Source organism: Wyeomyia smithii, chromosome 3 (assembly GCF_029784165.1).
Source record: "Wyeomyia smithii strain HCP4-BCI-WySm-NY-G18 chromosome 3, ASM2978416v1, whole genome shotgun sequence".
Taxonomy (NCBI): domain Eukaryota; kingdom Metazoa; phylum Arthropoda; class Insecta; order Diptera; family Culicidae; genus Wyeomyia; species Wyeomyia smithii.
Window position 1 is genome coordinate 1,410,036 of NC_073696.1, and position 18,655 is coordinate 1,428,690.

Here is an 18,655-nt window from a genome sequence, read left to right on the forward strand (position 1 = left end):
CAAGAGTACTGACTTTGATATGCTAACGATCCTGTGGTTTAAGCTGCTGAACGTTCGGATAGCATAGTGTGTTTGAGTGAGAGAATTAGCGTAGATGGGCTATGAGATGAAGTGGAGTCCTGATCGAATGACAATTGATCGAGCTTGTAGAGTGCGCGACAATCTTAATTAACCCCTTCGTGACTGGTGGAGCGAACACTACCTGAGCGGTGAAGCGAGCGATAGGTTGAAACGAGTTCAACATACGATATACGACAGTTGCTTGCCATGGGACATCAATATACGGAAATACGAACGCCCAGGTCGGTAGGTAAGTGATGAATAGACCGGTGATAGGGCCTTACGGCCTACACATCGACACGAACGTCAATGGTCAACGATGCATACACTTTGCGGCTGCTCGAGGCCTGGTGATTAGAAGCATCTTTTTCCCAGCGACCTGGGTATCACATGACCACCGAGCAACAAATCAAATTGACCACGTTCTCATTGAGGCGGGTTTTTTTGAACATCACAAACATGCGCTCTCTTCGAAGTACGGGACCACCACCAAACTGTTGTATGGACAAAAATTGTCCATTTTTCTTGGGTTCACCTTCAAACACACTAACGAAATTACCCATGCAGCATCAATCATAGTAACCCATTAGTCAACAGAAAACATTGTCAGCTCTTTCAGTCGAACTCTACCCGTGATGGTGAAAACAGTGAAGCTGCTCCGTTCAGAAGTGTGCGTGTGCAATGAACGGTATGCTACTGAGACGAAAAGTGGCTACATCGCTGCGTGCGTTTGACCGGAAGGTCGAGGCAACCAACCAAACAGTGAAAAAGTACCTGGCGAACATGGACATACATATCAGGAAGTGGCGGTCCCGTCCACTGGTCTTGGAGCTGCAGGCAATGACGCAGCGACAGCGGTTGAATAAGGGCGAATCGTCACGTGGCAGTGGTGATGGACGACAACGGCTTTTTTTTTTTTTTTTTTTTTTTTTAAAGGTGGCGGGGAAATCTGCACACAGACACCTGAGAAGAGAACCCAGCCCTGGTCTTCCCGGAACGACGGTTAAGTATTACGTCGGGGAGTGGCTTTTGTGCGTGATGCACCCTCTTTACTCTTATAACCTCCTAGCTAACTACCTGGAGACTGGTAATTAGCTACCACTGGCGTGTTGGTGGTTGACCCGCCACACACGTTGCAGCTCCAGAACAATCTGAGAGGCGGCCGCACAGACCGCGTTCCAGATGTCCGGGTCGTCGCACATCCTCCGGACTAGATTGTCCGGAGTAGTGCCAAGCCCGCTCACAGCCATCATGTTGCTCCTCGCTCTTACGAAACGGGGGCATACGAAGAAGACATGCTCAGCAGTCTCCTCCTCCTCCATGCACTCGGGACACATGGGGGACACCGCGTGTCCGAACCTGTGCAGATATTGCCTGAAACAACCATGGCCTGACAGGATTTGTGTCAGGTGGAAGTTCACTTCACCATGTCGTCTCCCGACCCAGCCGGATATCTCCGGTATGAGTCGGTGCGTCCATCTGCCCTTTGTGGAGTTGGACCATTCCCGCTGCCAGCGGAGCATCGAGAATGACCTTCTGGTACCTCGTATGCCCCTTGTGTCACGTTGGTCGAAACACTCTCTGTCCTCCTTGATGGCGATGCTGATAGGCATCATGCCGGACAAGACACAGATTGCATCGTATGACACCGTACGATACGCACTCGCAACTCTCAGGCACATGAGCCTGTAGGTGCTTTCCAGTTTACCACGGTAACTGTTAGTACCTAGCGCTCTGGACCACACTGGCCCACCATACCTAAGTATGGACGAAACCACGCTGGCAAGAAGTCTTCGCTTGCTGCCATAAACCGCTGAGCTATTGGACATCATACGAGATAGTGCTGCAATAGCCGATGAGGCCCTCTTACAGGCATAGTCAACGTGACTCCCGAACGTGAGCTTGTCGTCCACCATAACCCCCAAGAGCTTCAGGGATCGCTTCGAGGTGATGGTGCAGTCTCCGACTCTGACCACCGCCTGTTGCTCCGATTTACGGTTGTTCACAACCGTGACCTCCGTCTTATGATGCGCGAGCTCCAGTTTCCTGGACCGCATCCAGTCCTCGACCTTGCGTATACAGTGTGCGGTCGTCAACTCGACCTCCTCGATAGACTCGCCGTAAACCTCCAGCGTTATGTCGTCTGCAAAGCCGACGATCACAACCCCTACAGGGAACTTGAGTTTCAACACTCCGTCATACATGACATTCCACAACACCGGGCCCAGGATAGAACCTTGCGGAACTCCTGCGGTAATTGGGACGCACTTCTGACCCTCCTCCGTGTCGTAAACAAGTATTCGATTCTGGAAATAATTTTCCAGAATCTTGTACAGCGACACCGGTACATGGATGCTCCTGAGCGCGAGCGCTATGGAGTCCCAACTGGCACTATTGAACGCATTCTTCACGTCGAGCGTGACGATTGCGCAGTAGCGTATTCCCCTTCTCTTGCGCTGGATAGCTACCTCCGCCGTCATGATGACGGAAGAGATTGCGTCCAGCGTGGACCTGCCCTTCCGGAAGCCGAACTGGTTGCTTGCCAGACCGTGTACACCCTCCGTGTACCTCACCAGTCTGTTGAGGATGATCCTCTCAAGCACCTTGCCCGCGGTGTCCAGCAGGCAGATAGGCCTATATGCCGATGGGTCCCCTGGCGGTTTCCCAGCCTTCGGCAATAAGACCAGTCTCTGCCGCTTCCACCTGTCCGGAAAGAGACAGTCATCCAGGAACCTCTGCATGACTGCCCTGAACAGCCCGGGGGCCGTTTTTATCGCCAGCCTGATCGCCAGGTTAGGGATACCATCCTGTCCCGGTGAATTGCTCACCTTTAGGGATTTGGCGATCACGATGAGTTCCTCATTCGTAACCCTTGCCTCCTCCCCTGCCTCGACACGGCTGTCGTCGCTCACGGATTGGATGCTCGGCAGGTTGGCCGACCATCTCTGGTCTATGTCTGAGATACTGGAACGTCGGACGTGAGACTCGACCGCCGGAGGCCAAGGACTTGGCTCGTGGCGTGGAAAGAGTCCCTCGATGATACGCTCCAGCATCGCTGGTGATCGCTCTGCAGGCGCCAGCGCGCCTTTAGTCTTGGCCATTACGATCCTGTAGGCGTCACCCCACGGATTTGTATTGGCACTCGCACATAGCCTATCGAAGCAGGCCCTCTTGCTGGCCTTTATCGCACTCTTTAGCCTCGATCTTGCCGAACTGAATGCTGCGCGGCGCTCTGTCCTCTCTTCTTCGTTTCGCGCACGCTGCATCCTCCGTCTTGCACGGAGGCACGCACTGCGAAGGTCGGCTATCGCGTCCGTCCACCAGTAAACCGGTGGCTTTCCATTCCTAGGTTGACGAGTCCTAGGCATGGTGGCGTCGCACGCCCGCGATAGCATAGCAACTAGTTGGTCAGCAGTCGGGCGGAGCCAATGCCCCCCTCGCGCTCCCTTCTCATTGCCTCTTCGAATACCTCGGCATCAAAGTGCGATGTCTTCCACCCGCGAACGGTCGGAGTGCTGGCTCTACCCGTCGCTTGCCGCCTCTCGTTGTTGTCTACACTAAAACAGACCGCCTGGTGGTCGCTATTAGTGTAGCCATCGTCTACCCTCCAGTTCTTGATCAGTCCTGGGCTGGAGAACGTCACGTCGATGATCGACTCCGCACCATTTCTGCTAAATGTACTTCTGTTCCCAACGTTGGCCAGATCTAGGTTGAGCTTTGCAAAAGCCCCCAACAGGATCTGGCCCCTCTGGTCCGTGAAGCGACTTCCCCACTCAACAGCCCAAGCGTTGAAGTCGCCCGCCACCACCAACGGCGTTAGGCCCGTTAGCTCCATGGATAGGAGGTCTACCATCTGGGTGAACCTTTCGGTAGACCAACGTGGCGGAGCATAGCAACTGCAGTAGAACACTCCGTTCACCTTAGCAACTACGTACCCTTCTTCTGAGGTTGAGACAACCTCCTGAACCGGGAACTTGCTCGTCGTACATATGGCCGCCAATCTGGACTTATCCGCAACCCAGTTACCGTTTCCGGGAGGGATGCGGTAGGGATCCGATATGACAGCGATGTCCGACAACGACTCAGTGGCTGCTTGGTGTAGCAGCTGCTGAGCCGCGAAGCAATGGTTCAGGTTCAGTTGCGTCACCCTTACGCCCGTGGTTACGCAGCCGGCTTACCGGTTGGGCACCTGGGGCCTCCCATAAAGTGTTTGGCGTCCCGTTTCCCGGAACATACCATGCACTAGGGAGACTCCCCACAGTCCTTTGCTTTATGGCCTGCACCTCCACATCGCCTGCACAGCTGGCTCCTATCGGGCCCCTTGCAGGTCCAGGACTTATGTCCGCCCTCAAAGCACCGGAAGCAAATGTCTGGTTGCTGTAGTATGCCCAGAGGACATACAGACCAGCCGACCTTCAACTTGCCCTCTTTCAGGGCCAGGTTAGCGTCCGCCGACGGTAGTCGGAAGGTAGCTACCTGGGTCCCCGCCGGACCTTTGCGGAGGCGGATTGACTCCTTAGCCACCTCCTGTATGTCATTTTTTCCGGGGCAAACATAAAAAATATCTCTTGGTCTCATTTTGAAAAATATCAAATTTTTAAAATTTGAGTAAATTCAATTTAAAAACACGACGAAAATTCCAATAATTTTATACATTATGCATACAAATGCAACCAGATTTATTTTTTGGTATTTTTTCTTATAACTAGACGTAATTACCTCTAATTTGACCCAAAAAGATCGAAAATCGATCAACTGATTCAAAAGTTAGGAATTTTTTACCTTTGTTATACTAAACAAAGGTTATAAAATCGGTCGAAAAACGCAAAATAGATCCAAAGACCAGAGGGCCGAGTGGTATATACCATTCGACTCAGTTCGACGAACTGAGCAATGTCTGTTCGTGTGTATGTGTGTGTGTGTATGTATGTTGTCTGTATGTATGTGACGCAAAATACTAACGCACCTTTCTTGTAGAGCTCAATATCCGATTTTGATGATTTCATATGAAAATGAAAGCTACTGTGCTCCCCCAGAATGCTACCGAGCGGATTTTTGATTATTGGCTTAGATTTTGAGATATTGATCAAAGAGTATTTTTTTACATAGAGTGTTTAACTTTAAACATAAAAAAAATCTGTTGAGGGCCAAGTGCCGTATACCAATCGACTCAGTTCGTCTGAATGAATATTGCTTGTATACATGTGTATGTGTGTATGTACGTTAGTATTTATAAATATGTTGAGCGAGTTTTTTATTGGTTGCTTGAATTTCAGAATATTTACGAAAGAATTTTTAAACATGGAGTATTTTACTCTTTGGATCAATTCTCTCTCTATCCTTTTTTTATATCACTATCTCTCTTTCTCTCGCTCTCTCTTTTTTTCAACTACTATTTATCTCTCAGAAGAAACTAAGGGTTAAGACATTTGTGCATAATTTTCATACTATGATAGTTCGTTCTAACTGGTGTAAATAAATGAACCTTTTATTTTGAATAGCTTTTTTACTAACAATATTCAATAGATTTCAGAGAAAACTACAATGCTCCGGTTCTCGTTTACTTTCACTTTTGTATAATATAAATATTGTTTTCCAAATTTATTTTAAATTTATTTTAAGGTCAGTGCAAACAGAGTATCCATGTTATCCCGATCCTCGTTTTGGCGGCAAGTTTTATGAGGTTCTGAAAGTGTTTCAGATTTTACCATACAGCCTAGGTTCCCGAGTACACTTTAAACAGTCAAAATCCTTAAGTCTTGCGAAAAACTTTAATTTTGAAAAAATGCATTTGAAATAGAATTAATTTAATATTCTTAACAGCATCTGATGTGTACTGGGAATTGACATTTCAACAGCAGTTATAAATATTTCAATAAAATCTTTTAGCACTTGGTCTTCACAGATTCTATCAAAATTTTTGTTGATTTCTTGAAATGAACACACGTATGATTCAAGCATTTTTTTTATGGTAACAAAGCATCTAATGCGCTGTAAAATCCTTAACTATAATTTCTTGAGAGCAAGTTTGTAGGACTTTGCTGCAATTCGTAGGAAATCTTCGATGCTAATCCATAATCTATAATCATTGTGTTCTTTTCTGGGTTTTGCGATTTTTGAAAACAAAGCCGTTGTGGTATTGAAAATGTATGTGAGAACCTCATCGAGGTTTGATTCGGTGATGTTATCTGGTTTACCCTTTGGAAAACTATCTTTTGAATATAATTTTAAACGATTTATGGTTTACTGGCACTACAAATTTATATGTAGTAATAGTTAGTATTAATTTATATGTAGTAATAGTTAGTATAACGAAGGTTTCTGCACTGCTAGGTGGATTAATTTAGGTTTTTTAAATAAAATACATCGAATATAGCCGTTTTTTATGGTCACCTTATTTCGGAGCTAGTTCCCTTAACAACCAAACGAAACAATACGGGTTTGATTATTTTCAACATAGATGCATCCCTGCGATTTTGAGTACAATTGAAGCACTTTGCGTGACCAACTTCGAAATAGGGTGACCATAAAAAACGACTTCAATGTATTTAATTTTTTAAAAATTCATAACTTTTGAACCAGTTGATCGATTTTCAATTTTTTTGGATCAAATTAAAGGTAATTATTCCTAGTTATGAGAAAAAAAAAAACCAAAAAATAAATCTGGGTGTTTTTATATGCATAATGTATAAAATTATTGAAATTTTTGTCTTGTTTTTTAATTGAATTTACTCAAATTTAAGAAATAACATATTTTTAAAAATTCCTCCATTTTTAGAGTCAAGTATGTCCTTCAAAATGAGACCAAGAGATATTTTTTATGTTTACCCCAAAAAGAATGGAATGGAAACCAAATTTTTTGATGAAAAATATTAATGACTTTGAGTAAAATTGAGATATTTACGATATCAGCACTGCAAATTGTTTCTCTTAAAAAGCTCTAAAAGTCGTTCAAAGACAGTTTTGAGATAAAACTTGAAATAAAAAAAGTTAGAGGGTAAAATGGATTTTTTCAATATAAATCGGTTGTTTTCGAAGATAGAGAAAATTTTTTTACAAAGTTACTTGAAATTAATGGAGCTATAACATTGTAGAACAAATTTTTCTTCTATCTACATAGATAAAAAAGTTAGATACTTGATTGCATCGAAAATGTTAGTCACCCTAATTTTTGATAATTTTTCAATAAGCGCTTTATCATATGTAATAACTTTGTAGAAGAAAGTTTTTCTCTAAAATGTTGCTATAGAGCTCTAGGTCCAAATTTCCCCCTAAATTTGGTTTCTGGACCATTGTGCAATGGTACCGATTCGTCAATCGTTTTAAAATCGCAGTGTCACTCGCCAACATCAATTCTCCGGCAAAGCGGGCATAAACCTTGTCCTTGGAACAGGCAATCATCTACGGATACACGAAAGCTGGAACTGGAGAAAACAGCAAGAAACCTTAGATATCCCGCCGCTTTCGTTGAAGCCTACACAGTAGAAACCGAGCATTCAAGACCACCGCATACGTTTGCAGTTCAACAGAACGGTCAGCAGGCTTCTAGTGAATTGTAATGGAAAGTGTGAAAGGACCGACAACGCCCGTGGACAAGGACGCCGTTCACGTTGCTCTATGAGTTCATGCGTTTTTTTTTTCTATCGAATGAATTCTAGTAAATGGAACAAAAGTTCACGATAATGTTTTTTGAAAGAAAAATCCATGGTTCGTTTCTCGATGCCTGAAAATAGTTTTCTTTTTTGATACATTTTAGCAAATAAATACACTTTCTCTAAAGCCTTGATAAACTGTCGGGTACGATTTTCAAACCTAATCCGTTTTTGATGGACTCGGGATGCCAATACTATCGGCGGCAGGGCAGTGACTGAAACCGACTAAAGCATGTGTTTCACGCAGGTAAAGCTCAGTTATCGGAAGACAACGCCGTTCGAACATACGCTTCGAGCAAACTCTTCCCAGTAATGTGTGCATTTAGGGCCGAAATAGAATTGACCTTGTGGGATATGTTAAACCATTAATTAATGCAGAGTTCTTAGCGAGGCACCGAGTCGCACGATCAAATGCGAATACTACCGTCTTTCAGTACTAGATGAGATGTGACCCAAGCATCACGGAGCAAAGTTTTTTTCGAAGTGAGATCCGGAAAATGCGTGCTACTATTTAGAGCTTCATGAGTTATCAATCACAATTTTCATGTCGTAACATGGCGAGTTTCGCTTCACGCGGTTGATGTTTGGGACCAACTATGCCCCAGAGATCTTCCAGTGTGAAATGACTAGAATCCTCGGTGGTGTTAAAAACATTATCGTCTATATAAACGATATCTTCGTCTTCGCGGTAAACCTAGGGGAATACCGGATGTCAACGGTAGAAATTTTAAGGATTGTAAAGGAGAATATTTTGACGGTAAATACCAACAAATGGAAATTCAATCGCAGTCGTATAAAATTTCTGAGCCACGAGATCAATATCGATAACACAAAAGTAATGGCTCCGGAGTTTCCTGGGCTTAACTTCGTTCTTAAGCACCTAAATTCAGGGCTACTTATAGAATCACTGTTGGCAGTCATCGGCCGACGTGTTTGTGCCTGGAGATGTAGCGTGGCGGAGAAGAAGGCTAGAATATCGTGTATGTGTTACCCGTCCCCATCGAAAAGCGGACCGTCGTCTGATTTCATGAATTTCGGGCAACCAGTTCCGACGAAAACCTCGTCCAACACGGATCTAACTTATTTATTTATTTGGCATTCCATCAGAATGACATGGCTTGATTAACAAAGTTTCTCCAATTCACTCAGTTATTGGCACCCGCTCTCCAATCCATGGGACACCGTGTACTCCCCGCCAAATCTCGCTCCATCTGGTCTACCCATCTTGCCAGCAGTGTTCCTGGTCATCTCCTTCCTACCGGACTCCGAGCACTCACAGGTCCTCTTCGAGCATTGTCCTCGTTTGTCCGTAGAAAACAACCGGTCTTATTGCTACAGGTTACACTCCGTACGGGGGATTAGTTTATTCGACCGCAACTAATGTGAAATACATTGGCCTCAGTTACCAGTCGGCCAAGATAGACGAACTCGTGAAGTACCTCGAACTCATCGCCGTCGATCGTAATGCTACTGCCCAGGCTTTGGCTGTCGGCCTTGGTTTCGCCGGCTAGCACATACTTGATTTGAGACGTATTTACTTGTATCCCAATCTAAGTTGCTTCCCTTTTTCGTCTGGTGTACTGTTCTACCACCGCCGCAGTTGTCCTGTCGTCCATTAGGGTGGGGGAAAGTGATCGATTTTTCAGAACCAAGTTTTTTTGGTTCCTTTTGGGGCCCCAAACAACCCCAAACTTACCGGAAGTCGATTGGTTTTATCTCCGCTTGGCGCATTGCATTTAAAATTTGTATGAAAATTTGTATGGGGAATACAAAATTTTTTGCATTTACCTTTCCAGAGAGCTCAATAATGATCTAAAAATGCACTACATTATGTTAAAGTATAGTATTTTAGAGGCCTAACAACTTTGCAGAAGACACTGAAGGGCTAGGATATCTAGATATCTGAAGGGCTAGCTATAGATGTTCAAAGTTGAGTATGTCGATTTGAATGCAGAAAATCTTGTTTTCTGCCAACATTTCCAATGTACCGGCGTCACTAGGATTCCCATCAGAAATAACCTGTCGTAACGAGTTTATACACTCAGCTGGATCAAGCAAACAAATTAAGGTCAATATTCTAGAAATAGGTAGAATCTACAACGTGTTTCTTCTAACGAAAATATGACTAACGCCGGTACACTGACAGTGTTGGCAGAAAGAATGATTTGCAACGTTAATTTCGAAATACTTAACTTTGAACAGCACTAGTATTTTTTGGGACACCCTAGCCCTTTAGTGTCTTCAGCCAATTTGTTTGGCATCAAAAAACCTACTATTTGAAGTCATGAAACCTATGGTTTGAGCCACTTAGAGCTCTTTAGAATGGAAAATGCAAAAAGTTGTTTTTTTCCATACAAATCTCCATATAAATTTGAAATGCAATGCGCCAAGCGGAGACGAAACCAATCGACTTCCGATAAATTTAGTATTGTTTGGGGCTCCAAATAGAACAAAAAAACTTGGTTCTGGCTTTCTGCTATCAAGTTTCGTTTTTTTCCATATAACGATTCCCCACCCTAATGTCCATGTCATCAGCAAAGCAACCGAGTTGACATATAAGGATATCGTACCACGCGTATTGATGTCCACTTGATTCAGTACCACCACCCTGTCGAAGCCCCCTGCGGGATTCAAATGGACCCGACAATCTATCCTAAGTCCGCACTCTGCACTACTTTCCATCCACAGTAGCCTCTATCAATTTAATCAGCTTCCTCGGAAAGCCGTTTTCGTCCATGACCTTCCATAGCTCTTTTCGGTCGATAGTTTCATACGCGACTTTGAAGATGAATAGGTGGTGCGTGGGGGTTCTGTATTTGGTTCGTCGTAGACCGTTCTTCCACGAAGCCAGCTTGATAATGTCCCATAAATCTGTTGGCGGAAAATGATTTGGGATAGCACTTTGTAGGCGTCATTCAGGACAGTGATCGCATGATAGTTCCCACAGTCCAATTTGTCGCCTTTCTTGTAGATAGGGGACATAACACCATCCATCCACTTCTCCGGTAGCTGTTCTGTATCTCAAATTCTGGCAATCAGCTGATACAACCAGGTGGCCAGCTTTTCCGGGCTCCGCTCCGAGGCCATCCTTTTTAGCCGATTTATGGGTTTTCAGCTGCTTGATGGCATTAACTTTACCAGTAATTGGGCCTGGAACGTCTTCAACGTTTGACGCACCGACGGAATCGCTTTCTTCGCCGCCATGGGCGCCATTCAAGTCATCGTCGAAGTACTGCCCTGACCTTTTGGTCACCTAACGATCGTCCGTTAGAGTACTACCATCATTAATCCGGCACATTTCGACTCGCGTCACAAAGCCTCTGCGGGATGCGTTGTGTTTCTGGTCGAACTTTCGCGTTTTCTGAGAATGATTCAGCTGTTACAGCTCTGCATACTCCTCCACCTCCAAGCGGCGCTTTATCTCTCGGATGATCCAGCGCACAGCTTCGAGCGAATGCGCGTAGCTCTCGTTGACGTAAGGCTGCTTCAGTAGTGCGAGATTCAACCAGGGTGGGCGTCGGAACCGTATGTTGTCAACAACGGAGAGTTTTGGGCGCATCTGAACCATCATCACGTAGTGGTCCGAGTCGACGTGAGCGCTCCTATAGGATGTCTGTGTTCGATCTATGTTTCTGTCTGATTTGGTGCCATCCAGGTGTACTTGTGTAGGAGGTTGTGCTGGAAACAGGTACTACGCACGGCCATGTTCTTGGAAGCGGCAAAGTCGATGAGTCTTAGGCCCATTTTGTTGGTCAGCTGGTGCGCGCTGAACCTTCCAATCCCCGGTTTTTATTCCTCCTCCTGGTTGATCTAGCGTTGAAATCTCCGATGACGATCTTGATATCATGTTTTGGCTCCACTGCACGTAGGATTGACCCTGTTGTTTTCGGTACTCCGAGGTGAGGGCTGTGCACGTTTATAATGCTGATGTTGAAGAACCGGCTTTTGATTCTCAATCTGCATATTCGAGGGCCACCCAATCACCCGTTTTCGCATCTCACCCATCACTATCAGCTGTCCCTAGCTCATGTGTTTTGCTGCAGCTCTGGTAGATGGCATGGCCATTTTGGCACACCTCCTGTAGTTCTACGACGTCGAACCTGCGAGATTTCAATACTTCGGAGAGCATTCGTGTGCTTCTTTGGAAATTGAGAGATCTGCAGTTCCACGTCCCGTGTTTCCAATCGTTAGTCCGTTTTTGTCGCGTGGGTTTGTGCCGATTGTTTCAATCCGAGTTTCTTTGTTCCTCGTTCATTACTTGTGAGTGTTTTACGGTGGCGACTTGTAAGGCCTGCGCACCATACCCCTGTCTCGCCGGAGAACCATCATGCACAACATTGTTTAGAGTCGTACGTTGTCACGAGAACGGGAATCGGCCGCCTCTAAACTGGAGTACAGACGCACGGAAACTCAAAAGAGCCTCTTCCTTGTTTGAGATACACTATTGAAAAAATGGTAAATAACATCGATTGTCGTAATCATACCGAGCAGCTCTTCCCAAGCACAGCCGACACTAACGGATATAACATATCTGACTTTGTAAACGGTTTTTTTGTTATTGTTGTTGTTTCATTCGATGTTCTTTCTGTTTCCGATGCTTTTGTTCTTACCATTCTTTATTCTTCCAAATTCCTCCCTCGTTCCGAACAACTGACGAAACCTTGGTATATAAGGTACCATTCGAACATTTCACCCCATCATTTACATTCAAAAACTCTACCGGTATCATACGTACGCCATCGAATTGAATTTCTCATTCGTGCGTTGACCGACGAAGGGGGCGATTCTTTCCAAAACAGCAGAAAGCAGGTGATGGTAAATATTAGTCGCTTATAATAGCGCAAGCCATCGAATAAAATTTCTCATCAGGGACGAATGACCGTTAGGGGTTGAAGTCCCTTCAAAATAAAATCAAATCAATTAAATTTCTCATTCGTTCATTGGCCGGCAAAGCGGACGGTTCTTTGTGGAGTAGCAGAAAGCGGGTGGTGGCAAATATTAGTCGCTTTTAAAAGCGCACGCCATCGTATTGAAATTCTCATTTTTTCGTAGATATGGATTGCTATACTGCCCATAAAAGCATAACTAAGTTAAGTATAAAAATAGTTTATTCACATCGTAATTCATCTAAAAAAACTGAAATTTAGACCGACTTTATTCAAAAAACTTTTGTAAAAAATATCCCACCTGAACTGTCCCATATTTAAAATAAATGCATAACAGTCCCATATTGATTTTGTTTCATAATCAACATTTTCTTTCTGAATGAAGCAATCAGAAAATTTTAATATTTTTTTAAGACCATTATTGCACGTTGAAAAGTCAACAATAAATATAAAAGTTGGTTCTGAAGCTTGTCCAGAGCTTTCTAAAATGCACGGTTTTCTCGAGCTATTACCGGCGCAATTGCCTCAAGCTGCGCTGTGTTTTTTCTAACTGCATCGGCGAAAAAACCTTTACTAAAATATGTACTTTAGCCTTCGCATTCGTCTTTATTATTTGACCGATATTTTTCAAAAACCCACAAAATTTTCCTTGGCTGTATCCAAATTCGACTCATACTGCTAAATTAACTTCATTTGTACCAATGATATGTATTTCACACTTTTATTAGACATTAATATTGTCGAACTTTCATGCAACTACTATTCAAGTGTTATATTTTGAAACCAAACGTGCTTCTTTTCAGTCAAAATGAAACTACTACGTTACTGGTACGCATTTATTTTGCAGCTCACGTCTATGAAAAAATGCATAACAGTCCCATCTTACAAATTCCTGAATATGGTATTTTTATGATAATTTTTACAGCTAGAATATATTTATAGTTTGATCTGTTATTCTCGAAGAAAGTACAATAATTCTAACCTTGAGGAACACGAAATACAAATGAAAATCGCATTTTCTCGCTTTTCATGTTTTTATGGGCAGTATAGCACATGTGTAGGTAGCTATAGCGGGTGTTTATCGCAGATTTAGTATTTTCTCGTTTTTTCATTAACATTCATTGAAAATATTAAAACGCCTGTCGATTGCTCAGATGAGCAGCAGAAGATCAGGAAATCATCGTTTCACTCATAGGTAGGTATTAGCACTATGCAAGATAAGTCCAATCGTTTTCTCTTTTTCATGTTGCAATCGAGAACGCGGAATGTTCGTAAGTAAATCACTATATTTGAATTAACTGATAACTATATCAACTACATTATTAATTAATTTACGTACAACTAAAATCGAATAATCTGTTTACTTGCTGCTAAAGCATGAAATGAAGAGGCTACAGAGACCGTTGACGTTGTTCGAGTATCCTAGAGTCTAGAAGCGATAGACGGGCGAACTGGTTGGAAGCACTGCTTGAATCGGTTATGTAGAATAATTTTTTTAGCAGTCAGGGTTGTAATTGGGGGCTGATGAACGATGACGTCTGAGGTTCTTTTGAGTACCATAAATTGTCGGTGAAAGGAGTACCATAAATTATCGGTAAAGTTTTCTCAATGAGCGTACACTAAATTTTCGTTTTTGTTTCTCGGTGCGCGGTTTTCTCTTTGTTTCTCGCACATATAGAAAAAAAGCAGACTTGTCTCTATCGTGAAAAATAACAAAACATTAAGAAATGCTCTAAATCATAATTAAAAAAGTAATACATTTTTCTGTCGCTCGCCAATAATGAAATTATATGCTGGGCTGGAGCTATGGTTTTTCTAAAGTGGCAGCGTTAATATAAAAGATCCATTATTTTAGTGTATGTTTTTAATTATAACGCTTTAATGTCTTAACATTTAAAAATGCACTGTTAGATAAATTGCAGAAAATACTGGAGCTACAACTCCGTCTACTACTTGTTTCAATGGAATATAAAAATACCGTAGTCCAACGTCATAGGGTATTTGTTACATTATTTACCTCATAACGCCGATATTCACGAAGAATGCACTGAATAAACACCAAATTTTCACGAAATCATTGAACAAATAAACAAAATACGCTAGCGTGTTCTTGTGGAGTCCCCCAACATTGTACATTTAGTAAACTAAGCTAGATTTATCCTGAATTTTGTAAAACAAACCATTTTCACAACGCTTCCATATCCATCTCAAAACTTAAATCACTGCATTTCACGGCGCCCCCATACTGTTAATCATGAACGAATCACATTATCACGAATGAACGCAGTCGCAGACCATCGTAGTAGGTTACCTAGGTATCCGCTGTAGTTGTTTACGTGCAAAATTGGTAACCTAGGTAACCACTGCAGTGCTCTCGATTCATGTCAATTATGTCGGAATTATTCAACATTTTCAGTATGATTTTTTCGTATTAACAGAAACTGATTTGGCACTTTTGATTTTCTTCAACGCAGTGAAAACAGATGAAAATACATGCATTTGAAATTTAGGATTATTTATATATTTTTGCTAATTCAAGCTTGATTTGGAAATTTGAGGTGAACATTTCAAAAATTAAAGTATTCTTACTGTAGTGAGTGGTTTGTTTAGTAATTGAAATAAAAAGTGGTCTGCTAGTGATGAAAAAAACTTTGGTTGGCTGCTGAACGACTCCCGTTGTAGCCGTACAGAGCCATGCGCGGTCTTGTTTTCTGAGGTGGGTGATTAAAATAAATGAGTTTTCGATTGTAGATGCTAGACTACCAAATTTTGAGCTTTTAATTGAGTTTTTACGATGAATATATGGGCTGAGGTGAATGATGGAACAGTTCCCCTACTTTTTTCCTGATTATTTATTTACAGTCGCACTGTACTCTATTACAACTTCAATTGTTGGCGAATTGTTCTTTCGAACTAGAGGGTTAAACGATATTTAGAAGACAACCTTAGATGCCCCAGGAAGCTGATGATTAAAACTGATGTTGACGAGGAAAAAGTACCAAAACTAACTCACGTTTGTTTCATTCAATGACAGCAATTGAATGATTCAGTTTTCTCTCAAAGTATGATGTTATTGAACTTTTTGACTTGTTCCACAACTTAGGAGTAATATTAATCAAATTAGGCTGCATCAGCTTAAGAACTTTGATAAATCTTAGTTAATTCATCAACGTTTGTTGAAACTTTCATAAAACTGGCAATCAAAATTATGAGCAAAGAGATATCCGCTTTCATGGCATATTGTTGTTCAGTCTCTTGACTTTGTAATTATTCAGAAGGAGTAGAATCCGAAGCCGAATCGAAAATAAAGTTTGAAGATATATTTACGGAAGCTTCTCTGCCAATAAAGGAAGTAAAAGTATATCGTCAAGCCACCCTCCTTGGGAACACCCAAGCAATGCTAAGAAATTAAATATCGGAAAGTACAAAAGTAAAATCTAAACTCAAAAACCCTTTCGTTTCTTTTCCACTCCCACACAGCCCACAGTTTGTTACACCATCGATATGATTGTTGTGGCTGGTTGGCCATCAGACTGGATATAATGGCTATGAGATCATGATGCGGTGAACTTTTGTATCCTTCTCGGAGCTCACCCTCACCGGAGCAGCAGTGCAGAGATTTCCCGCCATGAGCCAACAACCAGGTTCGACTGCAGCTTAAAACATAAACTGGGGGTTTTTACATTTTAATTGTTATTCCAACATGTTTGTTTGTGCACTGTGGGGAGCTGCAGCCTCCCCGCCAGGTTGGATGCTAATGGGCAGCTTTAGCTGACTTGCACGCGCGCCTTTATCCGATGGCGTACAGAATTATAATGCACGCACAATTTAATTTAGTTGTAAAAATTTTAAAATTTTCAAAACTTAAAATTTAAGTTTGAAACAATGTTCTTGATATAAAAATGTGCTCACGTTTATCGTTTAAATTTAATACCAAAGCGGGTGGAAAACTTTGGGTGTAGAAGCAGGTAACAAGCGAATTCAGCAGAAACTTTTGTTTCAAGGCAAGTTGTTCGTGGGGCATTCGGAAGTAACAAAACGACGTCGACATGGCTGTGTGCCGTACCCCGTACAGAGAGTGCTCACCGTCAGGCAGCTGGCATGAAGTGAAAGCCTAACGAGCAGATAATTCTACCGGGAGTGAAGGGAGGTTCAGGCAACAAGTGGAGGGTGGTTACGGTGTGCTCTTTTGAAAATTATTGCACTGAGCTTGCAGTCTCTTGCAAGCAGGCAGTATGGCGATTATTAAGGTGAACCGGATGTACAGTACAGATTTCACATCCTGAGTCGTGCTCTGCTTCCGAATGCTTCGCAAACAGATGAAAGAGAATCGAACAACCATCTTTCCTCCCTCTTCCCGTTCGTGTCACATTCCGATACTGAAGCAGGAAGTAATCGATTTTGCTCTTCAGCTTCCGTCCGATTCTACATAATCGAATTTTAATAAATTGCATTTAGCACAAGTGCACTCCAATGCAGCTCGTTATGAACGCTTGGCACTAGAATTAGAATGCGTTCTTTGTCACATCATTGTCGAACCATCCTTTGTTTGCTCTTCTTTTTGCATATTCTGCCTTTTACAGTATTATCATCACGGTTCCGCGTTCCCTTTAAAGCCTCCATCCGAGTTGGCGATTTGATTTATTTATAGCCTTTAATGTTTCCATCTTCAATCTGTCACTCTTCATGTTCTACACACTGACATCCACCGCGAAAGATACTCTTTCCAAATTTCAATCAATCCGAACAAATGGGGAAAAAAACTTCGAGCCACTTTTTTCGCTCAGGGTAATTTGACACCAAGATCCTTGCATCAAAATTATCTTCATCCCACACTGAATAATCAAACTGCTATTCAATTGGAACTTTAAAGCAAAACCACTTGTCCACTCTTAAGGCGAGCTTTCCCTCGCACCCTCGCCGGATATCCCCCCCGATCACCAGTCTACGGATTGAATTTTTCACTCAGTGCGAACCGTTTCGATGTTAAACCGATCATGTCCCAAGCTTGAACACAACTGCGACAGGCAAACCCGAAATCCGAGGTTTATCCCATGTTATTCTTTACCGTTCTCATCTCGTACCGCTCGTGTACTCTTTCTCCGGATTTAATTCACACGCAAATGGATCCAGCAGCAGCGAATAACTCATCTCGAGAATGTTGCTTTCTTTCCGAGGCATCATCGCCAGTATCGTCATCACCGTCTGCATCGGCAGCAGCAGCTGCAGGATCCCATGACTTATTATGGTACCAAACAAGCACCGCGTGGATTGTTGCATGCTCGCTGTTTTTTTGGTCACTCTCCGCTCTGGATGGTGGCGGAGAGTAAAACCAATCCTGACTGATCTTGCGCAAGAGTGTGCCGGTGGGGAAATTTACCACGTGTTGATTATCGCTTTAGAATCAGTTATTGTTTATAAATATCATTCCACCAGTGGCATTTAATTATAGTAGGCGGGACATCAGAGTTACAGTATCCATTCATCGATGTTTTCGGTTTATCAATTTACACCCCTCTGTTGAGACGGACGTATTTCTACGTCAAAAAATGATAGACAAGAGTCAGAGCAAAATGAATTCTGCAATTATTAAACCGTCAATGACAGCAAGCATGGTAGTAACCGGCTTCAGGGAAGAATTTTCCCCACCTTCAGGCTAGATGATATCGCGCATGTGTCAAATATCCCCAGGATGAGATGTCCAGCTGATTGTGTTGTGGTCTTCCTCGAGAGCGTGAGTGGGACAATAAAAAAATATCCGCGCGGGACGCTGCAGCTGCTGTCGCGACGGACAATGACAATGACGATGATGAGAACTTCGACATGAACAAAATGCATATTCTCGTGGTTCTGTTTCGTTCTCTTTACCCGAACATAGAGTACACGAGTTGCAGCTGAGAGTGGATTTTGGCCTCTTGTAGTTAAGACTGGTTCTCGTAGTTGTGCTGAAGCTTGTAACGAGATCGGTTTATAGAGGGAGGCTTATTTTTTCTCAATGTTCGCGAAAGTGTCTTTCTTCAAAGGTAAATGGTAAAAGATTTGTTCGGATTGATTGAA

General features: G+C 42.9%; 1 protein-coding gene across 9 annotated transcripts in view; it reads right to left on the minus strand.

The window, feature by feature from the left end:
* Window positions 1-17,613, minus strand: part of LOC129727032 (gamma-aminobutyric acid type B receptor subunit 2) — a 59,599-nt gene extending 41,986 nt beyond the window's left edge. For 4 of the 9 annotated variants that reach the window (XM_055684412.1, XM_055684413.1, XM_055684418.1 and 1 more), the window contains exon 1: window positions 17,180-17,606. The gene's annotated coding sequence lies outside the window, so the exon portion shown is untranslated. Of the gene's footprint in view, window positions 1-14,615; window positions 14,759-17,179 lie in introns of those variants that run through there. The other 5 variants (XM_055684411.1, XM_055684416.1, XM_055684415.1 and 2 more) reach the window with 5 other exon arrangements.
* Window positions 17,614-18,655: the final 1,042 nt, after the last annotated feature.